Source organism: Echinops telfairi, unplaced genomic scaffold, assembly GCF_000313985.2.
Source record: "Echinops telfairi isolate 266 unplaced genomic scaffold, ASM31398v2 ScPeMD7_38;HRSCAF=143, whole genome shotgun sequence".
Classification (NCBI taxonomy): domain Eukaryota; kingdom Metazoa; phylum Chordata; class Mammalia; order Afrosoricida; family Tenrecidae; genus Echinops; species Echinops telfairi.
Genome location: NW_022103936.1, coordinates 908,084 through 917,209, shown reverse-complemented (window position 1 = coordinate 917,209; position 9,126 = coordinate 908,084). Strand labels below are relative to the sequence as shown.

Genomic DNA, 9,126 nt, shown 5'->3' with positions numbered 1-9,126 from the left:
TACAATCCCTAGATGTTCTGCCATTTGTCTCCGTCTGCCCTTCTTGGTAGTTCTACTGTGGATCTTGCTCAGGGATTTCAGTAGCTCCATCTTTTTTCTACAGAGCTGTTGTTACTGAACTGCCGAGTATAAGCAGCATAACACTGAATTCACTAAGTTACTAAAGCTCCTTACTAATGTTTTTAAGAGGCCAGCACCCATGATTGGATAGTTAATGCAGCTTTCTGGGGATATTAGCTTTTGGATATTAGACTTGAACAGAGTAAATTATAGTAAACTCATTTAAAGTAGTTCCTTCCACAAAGAACTCTTAAAATGCTGACACTATTCTCATAAAAAATTTAAAGGAACATTTCATCTATTTAGTAGCTAATTTCTATTTGGGATCAGCTGTAATTCATGAGCTCCATGAATCACACTTCGGAGTAGCTCTGAAAGTGTAGTGGTTATCAGTTGGGCTGGTAACCACAAGGTCAGTAGCTCAAATCAACCAGCCACTCTTCGGGAGAAAGGGGGCTTTCTACTCCCAGGCAGGAGTTACAGTCCCAGCTTTGGTGTTTTGTTTTTTTTCCTTTTAAAGCCAGCTGGAACCATGGAGAGTGTCACAGAGAAGTAAAAAAGGTCTCTGCTATTCCAGAGACCCTTAATAAAAAGAGCAGGAATTTCACAGAACTAATAAAGATCAAGCACTTGAGAAACAAGTTTACCCAAAAGATGCTTCAAAAGGCAAGGAGGAAACTCATCTATGAGAATAGTAAGCACCATCACAAGGGATATAGGCAGATGTACAGATGACAACTGAATGGCTAGGAAGGTAATAAAAGCTGGCAGCTTCTATGTGCCTGGAGAGCCCAAGATGGCGTTGGTTATCAGGATCACAGGTAACGATGGTGTGAGCCCAAAGGTTAGAAACGTAATACAGCTTCTTTGCCTTTCCCATATTTTCAGTGGCACCTCTGTTAAGCTTAACAAGGCTTCAATTAGCATGCTGAGGATTTTAGAACCATACATTACATGGGGGTACCCAAAACTGAAGTCAGTAAATGAACTGATGTATAAACATGGTTATGTCAAAATAAGAAGCATATTTCTCTGACAGATAATACTTTGATTGCATTATCTCTTGGTAAATATAGCATCATCTGCATGGAGGAACTGATTCATGAGATCTATACTGTTTGGAAACACTTCAAAGGAGCAAATAACTTCCTGTGACTCTTCAAATTATCTTCTCCATGAGGTGGGATAAAGAAAAAGACTACCCATTTTGTAGAAGGTGGTGGTAACGGGGAAGACCAAATTAACAGGTTTATTAGAAGGATTTACTAAGGTATCTTCCAGGATTATTTTTGTCAGATTATTTTTGTCTGGTCAGTTAAAAAAACAGTAACAGAAAAGTGGGTGAAGAGAGATGACGGAAAGTGTAAAATATGACAAAATAATAATTTATAACTTATCAAGGGTTCATGAGGGAATGGGGGAGTGGGGAGGGAAGGGGGAAAATGAGGAGCTGATGCCAGGGGCTTAAGTGGAGGCCAACTGTTTTGAGAATGATGAGGGCAATGAATGTACAAGTGTGCTTTACACAATTGATGTATGTATGGATTGTGATAGGATTTCTATGAGCCCCTAATAAAATGATTTAAAAATAAAAAAAATAAAAAAACAGTAACTGTTTCCAAATTAAAAAAAAAGTTACAGTCCCAGAAACTCACAGGGGCAGTTCTAACCTGACCAATAGGGCTACTACAAGTCAACAACTCCATGGCTGTGAGTTTGTTTTTCATTTGTAAACACCCTTCTGAGTTCTACTAGTCTTGATTTCATTTGATGAAATCTAATTTCAAGATATCAGTCATATTTATAAATACAATATAAGTCTGCTTTTGTAGAACATTTTTAGTTAAATGTCTTATCGAGTCCACAACACAAAAGCTTTCCTGCAGATGACAAAAGTTGATAGGGTTATGGTTAATCAACAGTAATATATATATGGAAAATTTACAAGCTAACACTAAACTAAGGTTAAGTAAAATTCAGAAGCAATGTTTGACAAAAATAAAGATCTTGAAAAAATAATAGTTAAAAGTTTCAGATATAACATTAAACTTAAGTTGCAATACTTTCTGTCACTGTTTCTCAGTTGCATCACTGAGAAATAGTTGGAGTGATCTATCCTCAATCTTTTCTCAACTTTACTTCTACTGGCTAAATGTTCTTAATAAGATAATTAACTTAACTTGAACTGATCATAATTATAAATTAATCATGATATAGGGCTTCAGGTTCACTTTACTTAACTCTTTTTAAAGACTATGATCTTATTGCTATTTAGTAGAAGGTAATATCATTCATGTAACATTTTGTGATGATTCTCATCTAGTAACCTAGAATACACCAAAGTACTTCACTTGGCTTTGCCACAACAAAATTTTATATTTTACTAATTGAATATAACACATATATTTTATTTATTATTTATTTTAAAAAACACTTTAATTGGGGGCTCTTACGTCTCTTATCACAATCCATACATTCCTCCAGTATGTCAAGCACATTTGCACATACACCACCATTATCATTTTCAAAGCATTCTCTCCCACTTGAGCCCCTGATATCCACTCCCCATTTCTTCGCCCTCCCTCCCCCGTGCACCCACCTTCGCGGACCCTTGATAAATTATAGATTACTTTTTTCCATATCTTACATTGTCCTCCACTGCCCCTCACCCAATTTTCCATCATTCATCCCTCTGGGAGGGGTCCTAGTTTGATCCTTGTGATCAGTTCCCCCTTTCTCCCCCAACCCTCCCCTAATTCTCCTGGTGTCTCTACTCTCCTTGTTGTCACTGAGGGGTTTATCTATCCTGGATTCCCTGTGTTGCGGGCTGTTATCTGTAGCAGTGTGCATGTTCTGGTCTAGTCAGATTTGTAAGGTAGAATTGAGGTCATGATAGTGGGGGGAAGGAAGCACCAAAGAACTAGAGGAAAGTTGTGTGTTTCATAGGTGCTATACTGTACCCTGACTGGCTTATCTCTTCCTTGTGACCCTTCTGTGAGGGGATGTCCAATTGTCTACAGATGGGCGTTGGGTCTCCACTCCATGGCCCCACCGCCACCCATTCACCTTGTGTATGGTTTTATTCTGGGTTGTCGTAGATGCCTGATACTTGGTCCCATTGACACCTCATGATCATACAAGCTGGTGTGCTTCTTCCAGGTGGGTTTTGTTGCTTCTGAGCTAGATGGCCGCTTGTTTATCTTCAAGCCTTTAAGACCCCAGAGGCCATAGTTTTTGATAGCTGGTCACCATCAGCTTTCTCCACCACATTTGCTTATGTGCCCATTTTGTCTTCAGTGATCGTGTCAGGAAGGGGAGCATCACAGAATGCCAGATTGTTAAGAACAAAGTGTTCTTTTGTTAAGGGAATACTTGAGTCGAGGCCCAATGTCCATCTGCAACCTTAATTCTTAACATATAGATATAAGTACATAGTTTTATTCCCCTCTCATTATATATATATACATACTTGTACATAAGTACATATATATATACTTATGTACATGCCTGCATTTAGGCTTCTACAAATGTCCTTTGCCTCCTGGTTCTTCACTCTGTTTCTTTTTACTTTGCTCTTGTCCCACCATCATGTTCAGCTTTTATTTGGGTTTAGTAATTCCTCACTGCTACGTTGCCTTTAATTGAGCTCCCACTGGACATCCTACGACCTTCCTTCAATTGATTTTAATTCACTTGTTATTCCCTCGTCTCTGGGTTGGTCCCCCCTTCTCTTCCTTACTCCCATCTCCCTTTCTCCCGTATCCCCCCAGAACCATTGCTCCCATTTTTTTCATCTCTGAATTATTTATCCCGTCTATGTTATCTAGCTAGACATGCAGATACACGAATAAGTGCAAAAACCAGGCAAAGCCAAATAAAACAACATAGGAAGTCAAAACTAACAATAACAACAGCAAAAAAGAAACACAAAATAACAGTAACAAAAAGAAAGCCATTGATAAAAATGGAAAAGCCTATAAATAGTTCAGGGTCTGTGTGTTTTCCAGTCGAGTCTGATGGGGTGCCACACTGTCCCCCAAGTCTACTTTTGGTATTCCTTGGGGGTTTCATCAGTCTGCTTCCCCTGCTGCTTTGCTGAATGTCCTCAGTGCCTTGCCCCAGCTTGATGGGGCCAGGCTGTGCACGATTCCCACAGTGTGTCTCCAGTGCTGTCCCCCACAGCATCATGGTTCAGTGTGGGATGCCATGTCCTGTGATGGGTAGAAGAAATCAATATAATCCTGTACAACCACATCTAAGTTAAGTAAGTTTGAGAGCCTATAGTTCATATTTAAAGTAATTGCTTACTTTAAAGCATCTTTGGATGGTGCAAATGGTTAACACATTTGGATCCTAGCTCAAAGGTTGGAGGTTCAAGTCCCTCCAGAGGTCACCAGGAAAGAAAAGCCTGAAGATATACCTCAGGGAAAAAAAAACAGTGATTGAAAAGCCACTGCAGAGCACAGTGCTCTGCAACAACATGTGCTGCCATGAGGCAGAGTTGACTCAATGGCAACTGATAATATCTGCAAAAGACAAGTCTGTTATATATATATACATATATATTTTCATCCTTCTGTTTCCCTTTTCTTACATTCCTGTGGGCCATTTCAATAATTTTTAAGGATCTCATCCAGATTTATTCATAGTGTTTTTGAGTCTATCATTTTTTATAATCTTCTTTGTGGTTACTCTAGGTCTTACAATAGCCTATTTATTATATAGTTACATGTATAATTTATCACATTCTATTACTGATATTAATGATTCACTGCTTCTGGTGAAAACTTACTTCCAGTTAGCTCCTTTACTTTCCCTGTATCTAAACTAAAATAGTTGTAAAGTATTTAATTTATATACACTGTCCATTATATCAAATTACAGTATATTACAATTTTTGCTTCAACTGTTAGGTAGCTAGCTTAAGGACAGGGATTGTCCCTCCCCTGTATGCAAAGGCCCCCATAGAGGAGGTTGGAAAGAAATCAGGCAATGATTAGACACTTATGAAGACCCCAAACTGAGCATGTTCATATCCAAGTCCCCAAGCCAAGTGGGAGGTACACCTGGGCACCCAAACAAGACCCAGGCTCTTAACATCACCCAGGTGGGCCTACCTCAGCCAATGTGGTCAACCAATATCATCAACCGTACCTTCGCATCCAGAGGTTTGGAATATCCTGGCTGTGGGAAGGCCTCTCTTACCCTGCTCCTAGTCAGTGGTAGGTGGGGAGGGGGTCTCCCTCCTTCCAAGTGGGCACACATGCACCCCTTCTGGGCCTACTCATGGCCCACAGCTTCTGAGCCCACATGCTCTCAGCCTCTAGGATTCTTAGGCTTCTGGCCTCTCAGGATCCCCCTCCCAAGATTCAGACGCATGTGTGCTCTTTTCCACGTCGTTGTTCGGCGCAATTGTGAAACCCCTTGAGATTGTAAAACCTGAAACTTGTCCTGTACTTCATAAAAACCCACTTGGATTACAAAACGGGCTTTGCCATGAATTCTTTCAGTGTTACCCACTCCAGAAACCTAACACAACCATCAAATATAGTTTTTGAAACAAATGAGAATTAAGATACTAATTAAAGCTATTTATCCCTATTTATATCTATTCTGGTGTTTGCTCATTTTTTTAATTTCTGAAGTCTCAAAGTATATTAGTTTTCTATTGCTGCTGTAGCAAATTACTTCAACCTTAAAAATAAACAAAGCCATCGTCAGAGTTTATTATGACTGCTGGCAACCTTTAATAGTTAAGAATAGAGTAGAGCTGCCTGGTAGGGGTTGGAAGGCTTTAAATTCTTATAGAAGCAGACTATCACATCTTTCTCCCATGGAGCCACTGGTTGGTGTCAATAGCAGGCCTTCCAGTTAGCTGCTGAGCACTGTAACCATTAGATCACTTTAGCAACTTAAAACAACACACATTTAAAATCTCATGGTTCTGAAGACCCTGAATCTGACACAGGTCTCACTGGACTAAAATCGAGGTGTCAGAGCCGCTGAATTCTTTTCTCATGGCTTTAGGAGATAATTTGTTTATAGCTCTAGGAAGCTTCCTATGTCCTTTGGCTCATGATACCCTGCCAGTAAGATTTCTACTTTTATCTTCTTCACATATAAGGATCTTTGTTGCTATATTTATATCAGTCACATCCAGGTACTGCAAGGTGGTTTTCCCATATAGAAATATTTAACTTCATCTGACTTGCAAGGCCCCTTTGTCATGTGAGGTAACCTAGTCACAGGTTCCAGGGATGAAGACATAGATACATTTGGATGGTTATTCTTCTTCTGTCGACATTTCCTTTCTGTTTAGGGAATGTCCTTAAGGATAGATCTGCTACCAACAAATGTTTTTAGTTTTGCTTCTTCTGATAATGTTATTTCCCCTTTCTTCCCGAGAGATATTTTTGGTGTATAGGAGCCTGAGTTCGTAGTTCTTAATTTTCAGCACTGAAAAATGCTATACCATTTTCTTTAGCTTTCATGATTCTAATGAGATGTCACTACCATTTAAATTGGTTTTCCCCTATAAGTCATATGTCATTTCTTCCTGGTTTACTTTCAAGATCATTTTTCTTTTGTTTTAGTTTTCAAAAGTCTAATTATAATGTGTATTGTTTTGGAGTTCTTTAGGCTTATTGTATTTGGGGTTTACTCAGCATCTTGAATCTGCTGGCTTATTTCTTATTCAGCATATTGAAACTGTGGGACATTTCTAACCATTGTTTATTTGAACACATTTACAGTTCTCATTTCCGGATAATTTCTGGGACTCCTGTGTTAAGTTTTTATGTTCCACAGGTCTCTGAGACTCCGCTCATCAGTGTGTAGTCGGGTTTTTTCTGTTATTCAGATTGGGCACATTCTATTAATCTTCTTTCAAGTTATTGATTTAATCTACCCTCTACAATGGATCCCATCCAGAAAATCATGTAGCTCTATTGTTGTATATTTCAGTTCTCTAGTTTCTGTTTGGAACTTTCTTTCAGAACTTTTACTTATTTATTGAGATTTTCTATCTTTAACCTTTTCTCAGGAGGCTTTGTACTTGTTGAATCATTTTTTAAAGTGATGGCTGCTTTTTCTAAAATTGATGTATGTTTAAACTATTGAATTGTATGATATGTGAATTATAAGTAGATAAAGTGTTAAAATACTAAAATGATGATTCCTTTAAATATGTGTCAGATAAAATAATCTCAGCACCTGATTCATCTTGGTGTTGGTATCTATTTATTCTTTTATCTCATTTAGGTTGTGATTGTCTTGTCTTATGGTATAATTTATCAGGACAGGGAAAGCCACCTGACAGATCTAACTGATGTGTCCCAGCCAATCAGGGAACCACTGCTTAAATTCCAGCCAATCAGAAACCACTGCTCGAATTCCAGGCAATCAGGGACCACTGTTTGAGTCCCAGACAATCGAGGACCACCACTTGAGTCCAAGCTAATCTGGGACAACCACCTTTTTATTAAAAATCCCCACCTCTGAGCTTAACAACCTCCACCAGACATATAAAAAAGGACTGACAGCTCTGGATGGCCTCTCACTACATGCGCCCTTTTGGTAGTGTGGATAGATTGGGAGTCTATCCCTAGTGTATTCTGACTTTACTGCTTAATAAACCTGCCGTGCTGCCTCCTCCTACCTGTCCATTCGATCTCTGCATTGCCGACATGACAAGAAGCTGTGGCACCAGGATCTGCCCATGAAAAGGGTCACGGTACCCTAACAGAATGAGTGGTCTTCTATCATATTCTGGTCATTATATTAGAGGACTATGGAGCCTAGTTCTTTATTTATCTTAAACCAGGCAATCCTTTGTGAAGTGATAGCAGGAAGACCAGGTGTGTGTTCGCTCAACCTTGTTCTGGGCCTCGCTGACATCACCTCTCCAAAAGTAGAATGCTTACTAACATTTCTTCACTAAAGTGGAAGTTCAGCTTGTCCTCAGCCCCACTGGCACTTTTCTGGCTAAGGTAGAGCTTGTCCTGCATGATGTCATGGTTCCTCCATGAAAGCGTAAGTTCAGCTCCTCACCAAGCCGCTCTCACATCAGGGAGGAGCAGAATGGAGGACTGACACTAAATATGTTATTGCTGCAAGGTGGGAGTGAAGTCTTCTCCTTACTGAGCCCTGCTAACACTACATGAGTAGAAAAGGGGCTCACTAGCTCTACTTGCCATCACTTCATTCTGCCTGACTGTTGCTGCTGCTGTAAAAATCAAGGCTCTGCACCCCATTGTGTTGACTGACAAGGAGAATGGAGGTCAAAGCCTAGGGGTTACCCATTGGTGCCTAATACTATAGCTCACTCTGGGATTCCACGGACACTCTTCTGAAGATAAAAGTGCTCCAGCAAAGTGTGGTAAAGAAAGCAGATGGTGCCCAGTTATCAATTGGTATTGTGTGTGGGGTCTTAAAGACTTGTATTCAAACAAACAGCCATCTAGGTGAGGCATCAACTAAGTCCACATGGAAGAAGCACACCAGCTTGTGTGATCCAAAGATGACAATAACAAAACCCAAATAGGATGAAGGAAAACAATGAACAATAAAGAAAAGTCCACCATCCATATTTACAAAGTCAGGGAAGAAATTTTTGTCAGGGAAAAAGCAAGAAATATAAGGTAGACAGTGGGAGACCCAAGCTCATCTGCAGAATATCTAGTCAGATTTAACCACTGGCAGATCCTTTCTAGCCACAGGCAAGGGTCTCACACAGTTTTACGATCAGATAGAGAACATTGTACATTGATTTTGCTGGATCCGACTTGATATGTGGTCAGTTGACTTCCCTGTTGATCTAACCTGAATTTGTTCTGGTCTCAAGTACTTCTTGTTTGTTCCATGACAAAAATTTCTTCCCTGGCTTTGTAAATATGGATGGTGGTCTTTTCTTTATTACTCATTATTTGTATTTGAATCTTTATATTATTATTATTTTATCCTTACCACTTTATTAATATTTTTAAAGTGTCTCTGTTGGGCTTCCCCATTTGTGAAGCACAGAAGGAGTAGATGCATAGAGATAATAACTCAAGAAAGGCTTTATAG

The 9,126-nt window shown here is 39.5% G+C and overlaps 1 pseudogene; it reads left to right on the top strand.

Moving 5' to 3' along the window:
- The first annotated feature begins 586 nt into the window (after positions 1-586).
- On the top strand, positions 587-1,329 carry LOC101644871 (annotated as a pseudogene).
- Positions 1,330-9,126: the final 7,797 nt, after the last annotated feature.